The sequence below is a fragment of the Stegostoma tigrinum genome, chromosome 31, assembly GCF_030684315.1.
Source record: "Stegostoma tigrinum isolate sSteTig4 chromosome 31, sSteTig4.hap1, whole genome shotgun sequence".
In the NCBI taxonomy this organism is placed as follows: domain Eukaryota; kingdom Metazoa; phylum Chordata; class Chondrichthyes; order Orectolobiformes; family Stegostomatidae; genus Stegostoma; species Stegostoma tigrinum.
The window spans coordinates 1,195,773-1,217,130 of record NC_081384.1 but is presented as its reverse complement, the minus strand read 5'-3'; the positions used below and the strand labels follow the sequence as shown (position 1 = coordinate 1,217,130).

The window sequence follows — 21,358 nt, the reverse complement described above, 5'->3', positions numbered from 1 at the left end:
ATGTCTTATCCTAGTCTGCATATTTTAAAAGGAGTAATTATTTGAAATACCAAAATAGCTGATAAAATTGCTGCTGGTTCTTGGTCTTGTTCAGATGCAGCCACTGATGTCACTTGGCCACATCAGGCTTCAAAATACGTGCACACTCTGAGCGTGGCTCTGTCAGTACCCGAACAAACTGTGCCACCTTTATTTCATGTTAATTCGCTTTAAAGGTGAAGTTAAACGTTGGGAGCCGCCTTGGCCGTTTTCTCCTCGCGCTCCCTCGCGGGGCATGGCGGGAGGGGCTTGACCCACGCGCCCTCCACGTTCCCCTTTTGGTGTTTGTCAGTGATCAAGTTATTGGGCAATGGCATCCTCAGATCCGAGATGCAAAGCTAATTCTCCTGACTGATCAAAGTGAGCATGTTTAAACATTCACTTCTTAATAGTTGGTTAAGTGGAAATACTTCCACTACTGCTGAACGCCGCCGACGTCCTCGCCGCGCATGCGTGATATTCGTGCCGTGTACAGGTGGTGAGTGAATCATTGACGGCTGCTTCAAAAACTTACCTCTTCGAAATATTTTGTTTATTTACTTTCTTCTCCAATCTTAATAGCTTAAAATTTACCCAAGCATTTATTTTAAGCTCAATAAAAGTCTGGGGAAAATGCAGATGATTTTCTTACTCTGAATTTTTCACAACTTTCCAGAAACATAACACACATCATTTCCTAAAGTAAGACTGCTTTTATGTAAACCACTATCTGTCATAATTTCTACCATTGCTTCATATCATGAACTGAAAGCAAGGTGCAAGTGCCAATGATCCTGTATCTCTTCCAGTGATGTGTTCTCATACTAAGTATTAAAGATGAATCATTGTTGCCAGGGTACAGTGCTACATATGCGCCCAAGTACTCATCCCTCATATCAACACAGCTTTTCAAACTGGGACTCACAAAGTCATCAGACTTAAGGGGATGGACTGAAATTCTGGCACTGGCAATCTACAATACTCTTGGTACTCTTTGAACCTCCTACACACACAACTGACAGATGGAAGCCCCCTTTTTTTTGGCAATGTCTATCTTCATGACAATGCAAATACTGTCTGGCTCATCACCAGCGCTGGAGATACTGCAACTGGCCCACATATGCCCTTGTAGAGGACAGTACTGCCTCATCTATCCCAGTTCACCAGCTGTCAATAAAACGCTACTACTGTATATTTCTTAATTTAGAGCTCCTTTATCTACAGTAAGTGTTGTGAAACTTCTGTTCAGATGTTGGGCAGTGGTGTCCCTGGAATTGGTACCATTTACTTAGGAATGCCTTGCAATGTGTCAACATTTACAACGATCCTCAAAAATGTGTCACCATTCACACTGGGTCCCCAGGAGTGTGTCAATAGTTGAGCAGGGACACCCAGGAATGCATTAGTATTACACTAAGTCCCCAGGAGTGTGTAGGTATTTATACAGGGTTCTTAGGGATATATCAGCATTACACTGGGTCCCCAGGGATGTGTCAGTATTTATACTGGGTCCCCAGGGATGTGTTGCTATTTACACTACTTCCCCAGGAATGTGTCAGTATTTACAGTGAGGCCTGAGAGAAGATTTGATTTTTTTTTAAGATCCTAGGATGAAACAAAGTGACTGCAAAGATAGTGGATGCATTGAACTTTTCGAAAATGCCCCAGATTCTGGAAAGGTCCCATCAGAATGGAAAATAATGAATATGAATATTGTATTCAAGAAAGAAGGAAGACAGAAAGCAGCAAACTACAGGCCAGTTAGCCTAACATCTGTCACAGGCAAACTGATAGAATCTATTTTGAAAACCAAAAGAACTACAGATGCTGGAAATCAGAAACAAAAGCAAAAAAATACTGGAAATGCTCAGCAGGTCCGGCAGCATCTACATGTTGTGAAAGGTAAAATCACATTGAAAATCATAATGAAGGAAATGTGAATTTGTCCATTTTGGCAGGAAAAATAGCAAAAGACAGTATATAATTCAAATGGAGAAAGACTGTGAAACTCTGCTGCAAATAAGGATGTTGGTGTTCTGGTAGTAAATCATAACTGGGTAGTGTGCAAGTACATCAAGTGATTTCAAAGACCAATGGAATTTTGTTTTTTGTTTTGACAGGAGAATGGAATATAAAAATAGGATGGTTTTCCAACAGTTGTAGGGCCTTTGGTGAGACCACATCTGCAACACTGTGTCTAGTTTTGATCTCCTTAATTAAGAAAGGATGTAAATGCATAAGCAGGGGTGCATTTGACTGATTCCTGGGTTGAGGAGGTTATCTGTTGAGGAAAGTTTGCACAGGTTATTTGAATGATTTATTGCCACATATAGTGAAACATGTTCTGTTACCACACTGTGTTGCCATTTTGAGGTACCAAAGAACAAAAAAGGAAGTATTTAGATGGAGTTCATCATCATTGACCAGGGTCCTGAGCAGGGTTCCGGGATTTCTGCAAGCTCCCTCTCCAGGCCTACTTCTACTGCAGCCAGAAGTGCCCACTTCCCTATCACAGTGGATGTCCCACCACTATTCCAGGAGTCCATGCATCGGGCCTATGACAGATGTCACCACTGACACCACTACAACCTTCCCATGACATCAGGAGCCTAAAGAGAAGAAAAAGGAAAAGGAAAAAGACAGACAGGAGCAAGAGAAAATGAGTGTAGCTGGCCTGGAGTCAATGGGCTCAGCATGAGCACTACCTACCATGCTGGTGCCATTGCTCTCCTCTGGGTAAGTCAACAAAAGTTTAATAAATACATTTTCCTATAATGCTTCAAAACGCACATTCTCCAAGAAATATTAATCATGAAGTGTCAAAAACCTATTGGTGTCAGTCTTGAATATAATCATGACTAAGTATCACCAACTCTCTGTTGTCCAGTAATCCAAATAACACAAGATTAGGCTATTGTTTACTGAAATTCACAACAGTGAAAGGTGATCTTATGGAAAGGTATAAGACCTTGAGGGGGCTAGACAGGGTGGATGCTGAGAGGATATTTCGTCTTGCGGGAAAGACTAGAAAAGGAACACAGTTCAAATATAAAAGATGCTCCCATTTAAGATGAAGATGATGAAAGTTTCTCCCAGAGAGTCATAGCTCCAGGAATTCTTCTCCCCAGAGAGCAGTAGAGGTGGGGCCATTGAATATTTCTTAAAGCTGAGTCAGATAGATTCTTGATTGACAAGGGAGTCAAAGGGTATACAGGTTAATAGAAAAATGGAGTTGAGGCTACAACTGGACTAACCATAATCTTAACAAATGGTAGAGCAGGCTCAAAGGGAAGAGTGACCTATGCCTACTCCTAATTTGTGTGTTTGCTTTTGTATAAAAACAAGCACAGCAAATTTACAGGTTGAGTTGGCAATTAGACAGGCAAATGTATGTTCAAAGATAATGGGAACTGCAGAGGCTGGAGAATCCAAGATAACAAAGTGTGGAGCTGGATGAACACAGCAGGCCAAGCAGCATCTTAGGAGCACAAAAGCTGACATTTCGGGCCTAGACCCTTCATCAGAAAAGCCTTTTCTGATTGATGAAGAGTCTAGGCCCAAAACATCAACTTTTGTGCTCCTAAGATGCTGCTTGGCCTGCTGTGTTCATCCAGCTCCACATTTTGTTATCTAGGCAAATGTATGTTGGCTTGTTTTGCACGGAGTTGCGGTGTAAAGTTGAGGAGCTTTTGATACAATTGTAGAAGGTTTTGGTGACAGTACACCTAGAATACTGCACACAATATTAATCTAGCAAGTTTTGAGAAGATTTGTAGCTCAGGTTGAGGTTCTGGATGTAAGTTTGCTCACTGAGCTGGAAGGTTAGTTTTCAGACGTTTCGTCACCATTCTAGGTAACATCATCAGTGAGCCGCCGGTGAAGCGCTGGTGTTATGTCCCACTTTCTATTTATGTGTTTGACATGACCCACTATCACTAGTATCCTTACATACAGATGAGGAAGGATGCCACTTTGATTGGGACAACACATCCATCCTAGCACAAGCCAAACAGAGACATGCACAAGAATTCCTCGAAGCATGGCATTCCAACCGGAACTCCATCAACAAACACATTGATTTGGAGCCCATCTACCACCCTCTGAGAAAAAGAACAGGAAATGACATCACCAACACAGGAAATGACATCACCAACCCAAGGAAATCTAAACACATAAATAGAAAGCGGGACATAACACCAGCGCTTCACCGGAGGCTCACTGATGATGTTACCTAGAATGGTGACGAAATGTCTGAAAATGAAACTTCCAGCTCAGCGAGCAAACTTACATCCACAATATTAATCTCTGCATCCAAGGAAGAATAGGCTTGCCTTAGAGGAGGTTTAAGGGAGACTGTCCTATGACAACAAATTGAGGAGAACTGATCCATATTGTTCCTAACAACAACTTGAATTTATTTCCACATTTGACTTAACACAATGTTTCAAGACAAGACTGTAATGGAACAAAACTTGACACACAACAGAAGATTTTAGGCCACATGCCAAAAGCTTGGTTAAATATGCAAGTCTCAGAAGTCATTGCCACTTGTTGTAGAAAAAAACTGATACATTAATACCTTTTCGGGATGTCTTTACCTGGCCTGGTCTACATGTGATTCCAGACCTATAGCATTGTGGTTTGACCCTTAACTCCCCCATGAAATGGCTGAGCAGACACTCAGTTGTACCGAATTCCTAAACAATCTCAAAAAAAGAATAATACAAGAATGCCTGGCACCAACTAAGTCACTGGAAAGGCCAACAGCAAACTCAGCCCAGTCCATCCTCAAAGACCTCCTCATTGACATTTGAGAGCTCTCACGGCATCATACTCATGGAAATATACGGGACAGACAATGTCCCAGACAAGACCATTTAGCATGACTGGATCAGCAGAGGTGATGGCACAGTGGTATACTGCAGAAAGAGAGTTGCCTGGGCCCTCAACATTGACTCTGGACACCATGACATCTTATGGAATCAGTCAAACCTAGTCAAAGAAACCTCCTGCTGAATATCATACATTAATCAATTCTCCTCCATGTTGACCAGCACTGGGAGGAAGCACTCAGGGTGGCAAGGCCGGACAATGTACTCTGATAGGGGACTTCAAGAGCCACCGACACAAGTGGCTTGGCAGCACCACTGCCGATCGAGCTGGTCGAGTTCTTAATTGCTGGTAGACTGGGTTTGTGGCAGTTGGTGAGGGAACCAACTGGAGGGAAAAGCCTACTTGGTCCCAACCTCACCAATCTGACTGAACAAAGGACAAAGAAAATTACAGCACAGAAACACGTCCTTCCGCCCTCCAAGCCTGTACTGACATGTTGCCCATTACAACTAAAACCCCGTACCCTTCCAGGGACCATATGCCTCTGTTCCCATCCTATTCATGTATTTGTCAAGATGCCCTTTAAAATTCATTATCATATCTGCTTCCACTACCTCCCCCAGCAGCGAGTTCCAGGCACCCACCACCCTCTGTGTAAAAAAACTTGCTTCATTCATCACCTTTAAACCTTCCCCCTTATACCTTAAACCTATGTTCCCTAGTAACTGACTCTTCCACCCTGGGAACAAGCTTCTGACTGTCTACTCTGTTCATGCCCTTCATTATCTTGTTGACCTCAATCAGGTCGCCCCTCAACCTCCATCGTTCTAGTGAGAACAACCCAAGTTTCTCCAACCCCTCCTCACAGCTAATGATTTCCATATGAGGCAACATCCTGGTAAATCTTTTCTGTGCCCTCTCCAAAGCCACCACATCCTTCTGGTAGTGTGGTGACCAGAATTGAACACACTATTCCAAATGTGGCCTAACTAAGGTTCTATAAAGCTGCGACATTACCTGCCAATTTTTAAACTCAGTGCCCCAGCTGATGAACGCAAGCATGCCGTATGCCTTGCTGACAACTTCTCCACCTGCGTTGTCACTTTCAGTGACCTGTGTACCTGTACACCCAGATCCCTCTGCCTCTCAGTACTCTTAAGGGTTCTGCCATTTACTGTATATTTTCCATCTGGATTAGACCTTCCCAAATGCATTCCCTCACATTCTTCCAGATTAAACTCCACCTGCCATCTCTTTGCCCAAATCACCAACTGATCGATATCCTGCTGTATTCCCTGACGGTTCTCATTCGCTATCTGAAATTCCACCAACCATTATGTCATCCACAAACTTACTAATCAGACTAGTTACATTTTCCGCCAAATCATTTATTTCTATTACAAATAACAAAGGTCCCAACATTGATCCTTGAGGAACGCCATTAGGCATAGCCCTCCATTCAGAAACACATCCTTCCACTGCTACCCTCTGTCTTCTATGACCAACCAGTTTTTCACCTATCATGCAAGCTCTCCTCTGAACCCGTGTGACTTTACCTTCTGTATGAGTCTACCATGAGGGACCTTTTCAAAGGCTTTACTGAAGTCCGTGTAGACAACATTCACTGTCTTACCCTCACTGATCATCTTTGTCATTTCCTTAAAAAATTGCAGATGCATCGGTGCTTGAAATTATTGTTAAGAAATGACCACTGCATAGTCCTTGTGGATACAAAGTCCTATCTACATATTGTGCCACTTCCAGTATGCTAAGGATTTCAAACAGCTCAAGATGGGGCAGCCATGAGGCACTGTGGGCCATCACAGCAGAACTGTACTCCTGGTACAATCTGCAACCTAATGGTCTGGCATATCTCTCACTCTGCCATAATCATCCAGACAGAGGAACAACATAGGTTCAATGAAGAATGCATGAGAGCATGCACAGAGTAGCTCCAGGCATGTCTACAACTGAGGTATCAACCTGGTGAAATGGCAACACAGAACTATGTGTGTGCCAAAACATAATCAGCAAGTGGCAAATAGGGCTAAGCAATTTCACAAACAACAGATCAGATCTAAGCTCTGCAGTTCTGCCACATCCAGTCAAGAATGGGGGTGGACAATTAAGCACCTCACTGCAGGAAAAGGCTCCACAAATATCCCCATCCTCAATGACGGATAGCCCAGCATTTCAGTGCAAAAGATAAGGCTGAAGCATTTGCAACAGGGTATTAAATGGCTGAGCAGCCTAAAATAGCCAAATTAGCTACTCCTGTTGTTCCTGTTTTCTATTTTTCTGTTTTAACAGGCGTCAGTTAGAAGTGAAGAGTGGATGACCCATTTTGGCCTCCTCCAGAGGTACCAGCATCACAGACGTCAGTTTTCAGCGAAGTCGATTAACTCCACATGATATAAAAAAAGCACTGAATTCTGAAAAGGAAATCACAATTTTCCAACAATAGCACTGAAAACCTGGGCTCCAGAACATCATGTGAAGCTAAGCTGTTGTAGTACAGTTACAAAGATAATGGGAACAGCAGATGCTGGAGAATCCAAGATAGTAAAATGTGAGGCTGGATGAACACAGCAGGCCAAGTACAGTTACAACATTGGCATCCACTCAACAACATGAATTCGATGGGCCAAAATGGCCTGCTTCCACAGTGTAGTGATTCCATGAGTTCCTCATGATAATGTTCTGGCCTAACAATCTTCAGCTGCTTCATCAAAGACCTTCCCACTGAAACAGGATTAGAACTGGGGATGTTTACTGATGTTTGCACAATGTTCACCGCTATTCACTATTTCTCAGAAGCAGTCCAAATTCAGCAAGATCTGAACCATATCAAAACTTGGACTGATAGGTGACAAGTAACATTTTTGCCGCTCAAGTGCCAAGCAATGTCCATCTCCAATAAGGGAGAATTGAATTAACACTCTGTGACATTCAATGATATTACCATCACTGAACCGTCCACAATCAACATCCTGGGGGTTACCAATGACCATAAATTGAACTGGACAGGCCAAAGAATAGTAGCTACAAGAGCAGATCAAAGGCTAGTAATCCTGCAACAAGTAACTTACCATCTGACTCCTCAAAGCCTGCCCATCATCTATAAGATACAAGTGGAATGGAATTCTCCCCACTGACCTGGATGGGTGCAAGAAACATGTCACTGTCCAGACAAAGCAGCCCTTTGATTGACACTCCATTCATAAATACTCCCCTGAACATCCAATGCCCAGAGTCAGCGATGCATATTGTACAAGATCCATTGCAGAAATTCATCAAGGCTCCTTAGACCTTCTAAAAATCTCTAAATCCAAGGCTACAATCATCTAGAAGGACACGCAGCAGGTAGACAGACCACTAACAACTGCAGGTTTCCTGCCAAATCAGTCACTATCTGACTTGGAAAAGTGACTTGGGGTGGGATGGTGGCATAGTGGTTAGCACCGTGGCCTTACAGTGCCAGGGATCCAAGTTCAATTCCAGCCTTGGATAATTGTTTGTGTAAAGTTTGCACATTCTCTCAATCTTCGCACAGATCTACACTAAGTGCTGAAGCTTCCTGTTACAGTCCAGAGATGTGGAAGTCCAATTGCCCTTTAGTGTCCAGGGATGTGCAAACTAGGTGGCTTAACTATGGTAAACGTTGAGATGGGGCAGTGTCTGTCTGATGGGCCAACTAGTATCTCGTGGATAAAGTATCACTCTTCTCCTGTCTATCTCTTGCACCAAATCATGCAGAACCCTGTAGCATGCTCTGTGCATTTGGTCAGTATTCATTCACCCTGTTCAATCGCTCTTTCCCAGACACTTCCACAATCCGCTCCAATTAAAATATAACTGTCTTTAAATCACACAGGCCAACGTTGAGTGGTGCTAGTCTCTCAACATTTTGCAAAACATTCTGAAATGTAGAAACTCAGTAGCACATCTAACACTGGTTGCATGCTCATGATAATGTGCAAACACAAAGATTTCATGCTGTCTGCATATGAAGAAACAGGCAGGTTAAATCCATACTGAGAGTCTTTTTTTAAAGCCTTATTGAATTCTGTAACAAAGTTATGTTAAAAAAGTTATTCTCAAATTGAACTGCACAATTTTAATTCTAACTGTAGAAGATAATTCTCCAGAGAACATTTTAATAATATTTTTCATCAGGGCTTTTTTTTTTGATTGATTTCTTTTCCAGGATAAGTGGTAAATATTTCCACTGTGCCAGTGCCATTGTTAAAGGTGCAAGAAGAACATGCTAGTGGTTAAGGCAATAGCTTAAAGTTTGACGCAAGTTTAAACCACTCAGGCTGTTATTGGTGAGATGTGGATGGGGGTTTCCAGGAGTGTTGCTGCTAATCACATATTGTTCAACAAGTTGAAAATACTTAGGTTACTGACAGTCTGGAAGTGGCATGAGTAAGGTCAGACCACAAAACCTAACACAAAATTTGATGAATAGCAATTGCAAAAGAAATATTGCAAACGGAGCTACCTTTGGCAGCTCATCGAAAAGCATTTTTTAAAAAATTAGGTTCTGAGATACATGTAGAATGTGTTATTTTGTTTAAACTCATAAAAAGAAAACGTATATTCCCTACTGTATCAATAGAGGATTTTTCAGATTGATATGCAATACGTTCAAATCTAATTAAGAGTAACAAAAAAGTAATTATTTCCCTAACACATTTAGAAGAACATTCACAATGCTATAATTCAAATGTAACAACAACTTGCATTTATACAGCTCCTTTGATGTACCACATTCCAAGGCATTCAAAGGTATATTATCACAAGAGGATCAGGAGAGATGAACAATATCTTGGTGATACAGATTGATGTTAAGAAGCAAATTAAAGGGGGTGGGAGGTAGGAATGCAGATAGGTACAGAACACAAATTTGAGAGTTTAAGATTAAAATAGCTGATGGCGCTGTTGCCAATGGTGAGGCAATTAAAATAAGGGATGCGCACAACAGCAGAACTTCAAGAGCACAGTGAACCTAGAGTGTGGTAAGGCTGAAACAGGTTACAGTGATAGAAAGGGATGAGGCATTTTAAAATAATAATGTGACCATGCAAAAGTGACCAGCCTATTAGCTGAAGCCCAACTGGACTTCAAACAGACACAGCAACCGGCTTTATCGTTGAAAAATGCAGCAAGTGGAGCACACGAGGTGCAGGATATACTGATCAAAGTGGACACTCTCGCCAGGCCGATGGAGCTTGGGGTACACCACTGAAATAAACCCAATTACATAGTCTCACTCAGGCCATATCCTGAGCAGACAGACTCCAAGTCTGCCCACAGCAACACCCCAAAACACAGCCAAGTGTTGACCAAATGGTTAAAATTTTCTTCAGGATCTGGGCTGACAGGCTATTATAATTGCTGCCACATGTATACTTGAGACAGCGAAAGAGTCCCACTAGACCTTATTGGATTAATAGAAATTATTGGCTGGTCTCCAGGAGAGTGCACACCCTGGAAAGTCCACCTACTTCTGGTTTGAACAGTCAAATTGCTCAGTAACATCCTAATCAGAACCAATTAAAACAAACGTCTGGTTAAATGGTCACCCGGTTCAAATGGAGGTCGATACCAGCATGACCATTTCAGTGATTGCTCACCCAGTCTTTAACAAAGTTCGCTCTGGACTCCAACCCTTAAGTTTGCCTAAGGTCTCAGCTGGACTGAGAACCGATACTGGGGAACCCTAACAGATTAAGGGACAGCTTCAGTTCTGGTGTCTTATGAGAAGCCGCTGGTTCAGTTCAGCTGGTTCAGTTACCACTGGTTGTAGTAAAAGGCTCGGGCCCAAGCCTGATGGGGTGAAATTGTCTGAAAAAGAAAATGGCTGCCCAAGAGAAGTCCTAATTAAATACCCAGACGTTTTTTAAGGAAGGTCTAGGGACTAACCAAGGAGCCAAGGCCACCTTTTATATTAACCAGGAAGCAATTCCACGATTCTGCAAGACCCATCCAGTGCCATTTGCTTAACGGGTAAAAGTAGAGGCAGAAATCAGGAGGCTGGAAAGCAAAGGAATCATCAAACCAAAACAGTTTGCGGAACGGTTGTACTGATTGAGAAGCCCAACGGGATTTTAAACAAATGATAAACCGCTTTTCACAGCTGGATTAATACCCAACCCCTTGCATCAAGAAATTATATGCAAATCTGGCAGGCTGAGACTGTTCTTCACGAAGCTGGACAGGAGCCATGCGTACTTGCAATTACAGTTGCATGAGGATTCTCAGATGTATGCTACAAAGTAGTATCCATAAGGGTTTGTTCCAATGTACGAGATTGTCATTTGGGGTATTGTCAACCTGTGCAATTTTCAGTGGACGATGGAAGCATTTTACAAGGTCTATCCCAGGCTACCATTTATCTGGATGACTTGCTAATATCAGGGAAAACAAATAAGGAGTACTTAGAGAACTTGGGCATAGTCCTTCGATGTTACTCCCGGATGGGAGTACACCTTAGAAAGGAAAAATGTGTGTTCCAGGCAACGCAAGGGACTGACTTAGGCTACAGAGTCAACAAAACCGGGTTACAGCTGTTGGAACATAAAGTGAGGTCAATCAAAGCTGTACCAGCTCCCATGTCTGTACCAGATGTCAGGTCTTCCTTTGGGCTGGTGAACTATTATGGAAAGTGCATATGTGACCTGGCCTCCATCCTGGAACCTTTACACTGTCTCTTCAAAAAAGGTCAATCATGGAGATGGTCACATGGCCTAACCGTAGGTTTCAGGAAAGTGAAAAAACTGCTCTCAACCTCTATGGTTTTGGCATAGTATGATCCCAAGTGAGATCAGGTGTTGACAGGCAATATCTCCCTGGACAGCATCGGGGTAGTATTAGCTCATAGGTGGACCAACAGAGAGGAGCGCTCAATAATGTATGTATTCAGAACTCTGGACAATGCAGAGCATAGATATGGCCAAATAGACAATTATTTGGATATTTGGAGTCAGGAAGTTCCACTAATATCTTTACAGATGCAAATTCATAACGGACCACAAAACCCTGCTCGGTCTACTTAAATAGGACAAGACTGTGCTGCCCATAGCTTCAGGCCAGATTCAGTGGTGGGCTCCAATATTAAGTGCATACAATTACAAATTGGAGCACTGTCCAGGCGGTCAAGGAGCGAATTCAGATGAATAGGCCACTTCCCACAGGCATATACATCACTGGAAGAGTTCGGTGAAACAGGAAGAAACAGCTTCACTCAATACCAAACTGCCCTGGTTCCTGTTTGATTATTGGGCCACCCCTTATGCACCTACAGGAATAGTTACAGCAGAGCTAGTGATGGGGAGAAGACTCCGCACGAGGTTCAATCTAATCTTCCTGGATCTTGGGGAGGAGGGTGAAACAGCATCAGAAATGCCAGGGCCAGACACAAGACTCCACTAAGTGAGAGAGACAGTTTATGTTTGGAGATGAAGTTTGATGTAGTAACCAGGGGAATGGCCCTGCTTGGGTAAGAGGTGAGATTGATGCAATGTCAGATCAAGTGATGTATAAATGTCAGGTAGGTGCGATATTCCTGGGCCATATGAAAGCTGCAAATTCACAAACGGTGCAGGAGCAGAATGTGCCCAGCTCCTCAATTGTCTTTCCAACTGATCTGGAACCCATGCGCTTTCCCGCTCCATCCAGCTTTGAAGACACCTCAGAATCTGAGATGGACACAGTGGGTGTCACAGCCTCAATGCCTTTGCCGCCTGAAGATGAGAACGAATTTCTTCCGAAACGATCTGGGTGCAAAAGGCGAGCTACTATGTGGTATACACCGCCTCTACCAGAGGCCAAGCCAGAGGAACCTGACCCAGTGCTAAAATGCCCAGGAGGAGCTACATAAAACAATGTCGGAGCTTCATAAGTTATAACCTGAGCCTCAGAGGGGGACGGATGTGGTGATTGTAACGAGGTCAGCTAAGTGGGCATCAAAGAATAGGAGTTCCCTGATTGGGGCTGTTAATCTGGTCCAATTAGGGAGGCCTGGCTGACAGATAAGAACAGGCGTGTCAGATATCCTGTTCACTCTGAGAGCTGGTTCTGTGGGCTCTGGATTAATGTAAAGGACTCTCCACATATCAATAAAGGGGACTTGGTGACAGGATACCGGCCTCTGTGGGGTTATTATAAACACAGTTCTCACATTCAAGAACTTTTCCTTTTAATTCTGCTTGCTTCCTCCATCTAAAAGGTGTTGCTATGGATAACCACATACATTAGTTATTCTGTAGGTTACATGAAAGATTCCTTGTTCCTATCCAACCTTGAACTACTCCCGCAACCCTTTTTTGGCACATTGATAACTGCATACAAAATCAAATATACAAATGAGGAGTGGGAGCAGGCCATTTGATTCATGAAGCCTTCTCTGCTGTTTGACAAGATCTTAGCTGGTCGAGTTGTGGCTTCTACTTTCCTGTCTCCCCCAATATTCTTTGATTCCCTTGACAGTCAGGAGTCTACCTAATTCACAATGATTATTATTAATGATCCTGCCTTCACCATTTTCTGGGAAAGAAAATTCCACAGATTCTCAACACTCAGAAGAAAATTACCTCATCTCTGAATTAAATGGGAGTCACCTTGTTTTTAAACAATATTGGCTCTTTCTAGTCACTCCTATGTGGACAACATCCCTCAAAGTATCTCTTCCATCAAGTCTCACTAAGATAACTTCTTATTCTTTGAAACTCCAAGGGATTCAGGTCCAACTTTTTCCTCATCAGATAACTCCCACATCTTTGACATGAAAACAGAAATTGCTGGAAAAGCTGAGCAGACTTGGCAACATTTGTGGAGAAAAATCAAAGTTAATGTTTTGGGTCGAGTGACTCTTCCTCAGAAAGGTTTTGAGGCAAGGTCACTCAACCAAAAACATTAGCTCGGATTTCACTCCACAGATGCTGCGAAGGCTGTTGAGCTTTTGAAGAAATTTCTGTTTTTGGTTCTGTTTGATAGCATCTGCAGATCTTTCCATTTCTATTCCCTATATCTTTGACGCCATTTCCACAGAACTATAGAAAAGTTACAGTATAGGAAGAGACTAATCAGCACTATCATGTCTATGCTAGCTAAGTAAATTGGCTGCTCATTCTAATTCCACTTAGCAGTTCCCTGGTCTGTAGTCTTGCAGGTTCCAGTGCTTTAGGTGCAGATCCAGGTGCTGTTAAATAAGTTGAGCATTTTCTTCTCAACCATCAAACTGGGCCTGGAATTTCAGATTCCCATCCATCCTTCCTGAATAATGTTTTTCTCATGTGTCCTCTAATCTGTCTACCAATCACTTTAAATCTGCTCTCCAGCATCCCCTCATCCTCAGCAACTGACTTGTTCCCAAAAAGAAACTGATCCTCCCTCATCGAAGCCACTCATTATTTTGTACAACTCAGTTATGTCACTGTTCAACCTGCTCTGTCATATGGAAAACAACCTCAGCCTTTCTTTTATTTCCTCAATGCCTCAATGTTCAAAGCCTAGCAATATTCTTGTAAATCTCCTCTGTACTCTCTCTGAAGCAATTCTGCCCTTGCTGTGATAAAGTTACCAGAACTGTACACAAAAAAATCAGCTGTGGTCTAGCCAGGGTCTGGTATTGCTCCCACATTACATTCCTGCTCTTTTCAATAAATCACCCAACGAACCATCCTTATTTGTTGTGCTCCTGAGATGCTGCTTGGCTTGCTGTGTTCATCCAGCCTCACATTTTATTATCTTGGAATTCTCCAGCATCTGCAGTTCCCATTATCTCTCATCCTTATTTGTTGCCACCCTCTTACCTGTCCTGCCACCTTCAGGGATGTGTACATCCACTCCAAGGTCACTCACTTCCTCTACCCTCTCAATATCCTCCTGTTTATTGCATGTTCCCTTGGTTTGTTTTCCCTGCTCAAACGTGTAATCTCTTTGTCTGAATTGAATTCTATTTGCCACTTTTTCACCCACTTGACCAAGCCAGTGATATCATCCTGCAATTGACAGCCATCTTTTCACCATAAGTTAGATGCCAATTTTTATGTCTTCTGCAAATTTCCCAATCATGCCTCCAACATTCACGTCTAAATTATTAATATATAATACAAACAGCAAAGGAGCCAATGCTGAGCTCTATGAAATACCACTGGAAACTGCTTTCCATTCAGAAAAACATCGGTCGACCTTAATCTTTTGTTTCCTATCATTGAGCCAATTTTGAAGCCAACTCATCACATTTCCCTGTATCACATGGGCTTTAATTTTTCTGACCAGTTTGCTACATGGAACCTCATCAAATGCCTTACTATAATCAATATAGACAAGCTTCACTGCACTACTCTCATCAATCATCCCTGTTACTACCTCAAAAAAATGAATTAAATTAATAAATATGATCTTCCCTTGACAAAACCATATCTACTACCCTTGATTATCTTTGATTCCAAGTAACAGCTAATCTGACTCTTCAGTATTGATTCCAGTAATTTTGCCATCTCCATGGTCTGACTGACCATTCTATAAATATTTGGCCTATCCCTTGAACCTTTTTGAATAACGGTCTGCAGACCTTCAATCTCTGGTATTTCACCTGTATCTAGTAAGGATCCTCAGAGCCTCTGCTATTTCTTCTCTGGGTTCCATTAACAATCTTGGATATAATTCATTCAGCTCTGATGATTTATCCATCTTCAAGGAAGTCAGTGCCTCCAGTACTTCCCTTTGCATTGTGCTATTTTATCTGAAGTTTCACCCTCCTCCTCTTTATCTAGCATGTTTGCACCATAGCTCTCCCTGATAAAGTCAGATACAAATTACTCATTTCAAACCCAGTCCACATGTTCTATATCCACACACAAGTTACCATGTACATCTCTAACTGGCTCAACACTTGCCTTAGTCATTCTTTTCCTCTTAATGCACTGATGAAATACTTTGGATTTTTCTCAATTTGGCATGCTTTTTTTTGCATTCAAATTCCCCTCTTCATTTCACCCTGTACTTAATATACTCCTCTGTAATCATCTGTAACTATTTTGAAATTGTAATAAGGTCTACTTTTCTGCTTTATCTTATCCCCTATGCTTCTAGATAATGAGGGGACCTTAGATTTGACTGTACCAGCCTTTTTCTTCATGGGGACACGACTATATTGTGACCATAGAATTTGCTTATGAATGGCTCCCACAGATGGTGTAGGTGCTTTCACCTATATCTAGAAAGTGCATCAACTTTTCTTCTATTTGCCATCCTTCTTTCACCTTCATGTGATCCAGCTCTGAATCTGGTGACAGGTTACCAGCCAATATTTGCCATTATACCACCAAGTCACACAACTACCTTTACTGCATTTCCTTACACCCTATTTTCTATAAAAACTCCATTCCATTCTCTTGCATTTTCCATCATATTTGTTCTAATAATGCAAACATCTGTACAAATGCTTCCAATTTATCTTCATTTTTTTCCTTAATGGAGGACCCCATCATTCTGTTTTGACCATGTTTTTCTATTTCAAAGTTTCTGTTCTCATCACTTTGCATCCTTCCCAGAACCATCAGAGTGTTCTCCTTGACCTCATTTTCCACCACACCAGTGTCCATTTTAATGGATCATCCGCCACCATTTCCATAATCTCAGCTATGAGGTATCAACCAAACACATATTTCCTGCCTTCCCCTCTCTGTAGTCCATAGGGACCAATGACTTTGTGATGCCAGAATCCATTCCTCAAGCAACCCCACACCCTCATCTTTCCATGTCCCTTACCATTCAAGTACAGCAAGTGCAATACATACTCTTGCACCTCTGACCATTGTCCGAGATCCCAAACACACCTTCCAGGTGAAACAAATTACATTGACATCCTTCATTTTTGTATACTGAAGTTACTGCTCATTATGTAGTCTGCCTGACAATATGAATACTGTAGGCAGGTTGGGTGATTATATTGCAGAACATCTCCACTCATTCCGAAAGCATGATTTTGAGCTTTTGATCACCTGTCATTTGAATTCTCTACTTAACTCTCGGGCCAACCTCCTGTTACAGGGACAGGCATTTCTTGGCTCCCAGTTTTCATGGTCAAATCTTTCAAGAACTCTGCCCCACAAACCTTTCACGCAGTAATGCCCTGGCTGCACAGGCTCAAATACTGCCACAGCATACAGTGAAAATTAAATTCAACAAATAATCATCAAATTAAAAAAAAGTCACAATAGTGTGACCATGAAACTATAATTGATTGTCAATAAAAATAATCTTGTTCACTAAGATCCTTTACATGATGAAATCCGCTGCCTTTAGCTAGTCTGACTTGCATGTGACTCTAAACCCACAAAAGTGTGGTTGATTCTTGACTGCCCTCTGAACTTGTCTAGCAATTATTCAGTTCAGGAAGTAATTAGAGATGCACAACAAATGTTGGCTATGTCAGGGATACTCAAGTCCCATGAAAGAATAAGGAAAGCTGTTGAGCATTTACATCTCCTGATGGTTAATTTTTAGAGGGAAAAAACTGCCATTTAAGCAATAATTAGTGCTTGCTGTTTCATTTTTGTTTCTTGGCATAAATTTTAATGCTGTATTACTGATTTAACAGCTTATTATCACAGTGGAACATGTGATAGCCCACAGTGTGATTGACAGCTTTAAGTGCAAATAAAATATTTCATATGGGGTCATGAATAAAATTGCTTATTTTTATATGTGATTCAGGTGTTTACTAACTTCACCTAGGTTGTTGTGGTCTGCCAAGGGTGGACACTTGGTAAGTCAGTGTAGAGGGCATTAAGGAAAAAATGTGGAAAGCAAAGGTTGGTATGAGATGGTACAAGGCTGTGAAAGGACATTGGGTTTGGGTGGAGGGATACAGGTTGACATAGACAGCATGGGGAGCCACTGGGGCATAGGTTGGCATAAGGTAGCATGGGTTCACATGGGTGGTGCATGGGCATTTTTGCAGTGTGACCTTAACAAGTATAACAACATCCCATTTCAGCCCTTCCCACAGTGCGCTTTGGTACTGCTGACATCCCCTGTAGCTGCCACTGAACTCTTTCTGGGGACTGCAGCCATTAATAACTCCAAACCTCCATCAGAACACAAACTAAATAATCCAGGGTCTTTTCTCCTGAAGTCAATTTTTCTTATTTGTTCATCAAGTGGTGTCAATGCTGATTGGGACAGCAATTATTGTCTATCTTTAAGTGCCCTTGGAAGATGATAGTGGGATGCTTTCTGGAACTGGTGCAGTCCTTGGGACACACAGTACAGTGAGGGAGTTCAAAGCTTTCGATCCAAGGATACTGAAGAAATGGCGATATATTTTCAAGTCAGGATGGTGAGTGGCTTCGAAGGGAACTTGCAGGTGGTGGTGTTCCTATAATCTAACTGACCTCATCTTTCTCGCTGATACAGTTGATTGGTCTGTAAGGAGCTGTCAGAAGAACTTATGGTCAGTTGCTGCAGCATGCCTTTTAAATGGTAGACTGGCGGTGCTGTGTGTCAGCATTGAAGGGAGTAAATACTGAAGGAGGTGGATGGAGTAGCAATCAAGTGGACTGCTTTGTCCTGGGGGTTGTTGAGCTTTTGAGTGTTGTTAGAACTGCACTCATCCAGGCAAGTGAAGATTGTTCCATCATGCTGTTGATTTGATTAAATTAGATTAGATTCCCGACAGTGTGGAAACAGGCCCTTTGGCCCAACAAGTCCACACCGCCCCTTACAGCATCCCACTCAGACCCATCCCCCTCTAACTCACACACCCCTGAACACAATGGACAATTTAGCGGTGCCTGAATTACTTGTCATAGAATTGCCAGTTTCTGCACACTCTTGATATTATTCACAAGCTTTCCAAGTTACTTTTTGCACCTGCATACAGATCCTTTGCAATTCATGCATGAGGACAGCCTGATCCCTCTGCATCTCAGAGCTTTGGAAACTCTTCTCATTTATAGAATATGCATTTTTTAATTCTCTGTCAAATGGATAATTTCTATTTTCCCACTTGATACTCCATTTTTTAGATTTTTATCCACTCACTTCACCAATTTGTCCAATTATGTAGTCTCTTTATGTCTTCTTGTAACTTACTTTCCTGCCTATCTGTGTCATTAGCAAATTTGTCAACCATACTTCTGTCCCCTCATCAAGTTATCTGCATAAGCTGCGAATAGTTGAGACCCGAGCACAGATCCCTGTGACACATTTGTTACATACTGCCAACCTGAAAAAGACTTATTTATGCTTCTCTCTGCTTCCTGTTAGCCAGCTAATCTTCTATCCATGCCAATATGCTACACTCTACATCATGAGCTGTTACTTTCACAATATCTTTGAAGTGGCATTTTATCAAATGCTTCCTGAAAATTCAAGTTCAGTACATCTCTGGTTCTCTTCCATTCACAGCATATCTTACTTACTCAAAGAACCTTAATAGATTGGTTATAGATGATTTCCCTTTCACAAAGGCTGACACTGCCTGACTACCGTGAATGTATCCAAGTCTCTGGTATTACTTGCTTCATAATAACTTTTAACATTATGTCTCTAATAGATGTTAAACTAACTGGTCTGTACTTTCCTGCTTTTTGTCTCCCTTACTTTTGAATAAGAAGTGACATTGTTATCATCCAATGTAATGGAACTTTCCCAGAATCAAGGGAGTTTTGGAAAATTAAAACCAATGCATCAACTAATTCACTGGTGACTTGGTGCTCGGAAACGAGCCGGGGCAGGTATCAGATCTTGTGGTGGGAGAGCATTTTGGTGATAGTGACCATAACTGCCTCACATTCTACATAGCTATGGAGAAGGAGAGGATTAGGCAAAATGGGAGGATATTTAATTGGGGAAGAGGAAACTATGATGCGATTAGACATGAGTTAGGAAGCATGGACTGGGAGCAGTTGTTCCATGGTAAGGGAACTATAGACATGTGGAGACGGTTTAAGGAACAGTTGTTGGGAGTGATGAGTAAATATGTCCCTCTGAGACAGGCAAGAAGGGGTAAGATTAAGGAACCTTGGATGACGAGAGCGGTGGAGCTTCTAGTGAAAAGGAAGAAGGTAGCTCACATAAGGTGGAGGAAGCTAGGGTCAAGTTCAGCTAGAGAGGATTACATGCAGGCAAGGAAGGAGCTCAAAAATGGTCTGAGGAGAGCCAGGAGGGGGCACGAGAAAGGCTTGGCAGAAGGAATCCGGGAAAACACAAAGGCATTTTACACTTACGTGAGGAATAAGAGAATGATCAAAGAAAGAGTAGGGCCGATCAGGGATAGCATAGGGAACTTGTGTGTGGAGCCTGAGGAGGTAGGGGAAGCCCTAAATGAGTTTTTTGCTTCTGTCTTTACGAAAGAAACAAACTTTGTAGTGAATGAAACCTTTGAAGAGCAGGTGTGCATGCTGGAATGGATAGAGATAGACGAAGCTGATGTGCTGAAAATTTTGTCAAACATTAAGATTGACAAGTCGCCAGGCCCGGATCAGATTTGTCCTCGGCTGCTTTGGGAAGCGAGAAATGCAATTGCTTCGCCACTTGCGAAGATCTTTGCATCCTCGCTCGCCACTGGAGTCGTACCTGAGGACTGGAGAGAGGCAAATATAATTCCTCTCTTCAAGAAAGGAAATAGGGAAATCCCCGGCAATTATAGACCGGTAAGTCTCACGTCTGTCGTCTGCAAGGTGTTAGAAAGGATTCTGAGGGATAAGATTTATGACCATCTGGAAGAGCATGGCTTGATCAAATACAGTCAACACGGCTTTGTGAGGGGTAGGTCATGCCTTACAAACCTTATCGAGTTTTTTGAGGATGTGACTAGAAAAGTTGATGAGGGTCGAGCTGTGGATGTGGTGTATATGGACTTCAGTAAGGCATTTGATAAGGTTCCCCATGGTAGGCTCATTCAGAAGGTCAGGAGGAATGGGATACAGGGGAACTTAGCTGCTTGGATACAGAATTGGCTGGCCAACAGAAGACAGCGAGTGGTAGTAGAAGGAAAATATTCTGCCTGGAAGTCAGTGGTGAGTGGAGTTCCACAGGGCTCTGTCCTTGGGCCTCTACTGTTTGTAATTTTTATTAATGACTTGGACGAGGGAATTGAAGGATAGGTCAGCAAGTTTGCAGACGACACAAAGGTCGGAGGTGTCGTTGACAGTGTAGAGGGCTGTTGTAGGCTGCAGTGGGACATTGACAGGATGCAGAGATGGGCTGAGAGGTGGCAGATGGAGTTCAACCTGGATAAATGCGAGGTGATGCATTTTGGAAGGTCGAATTTGAAAGCTGAGTACAGGATTAAGGATAGGATTCTTGGCAGCGTGGAGGAACAGAGGGATCTTGGTGTGCAGATACATAGATCCCTTAAAATGGCCACCCAAGTGGACAGGGTTGTTAAGAAAGCATATGGTGTTTTGGCTTTCATTAACAGGGGGATTGAGTTTAAGAGTCGTGAGATCTTGTTGCAGCTCTATAAAACTTTGGTTAGGCCGCACTT

The 21,358-nt window shown here is 42.3% G+C and overlaps 1 protein-coding gene across 2 annotated transcripts in view; it reads right to left on the bottom strand.

Annotated features, from left to right (window-relative positions):
* The window catches only part of LOC125466459 (zinc finger protein Aiolos-like), a 198,992-nt gene that overhangs the window by 139,675 nt on the left and 37,959 nt on the right, over positions 1–21,358 (bottom strand). The window lies entirely within an intron of this gene.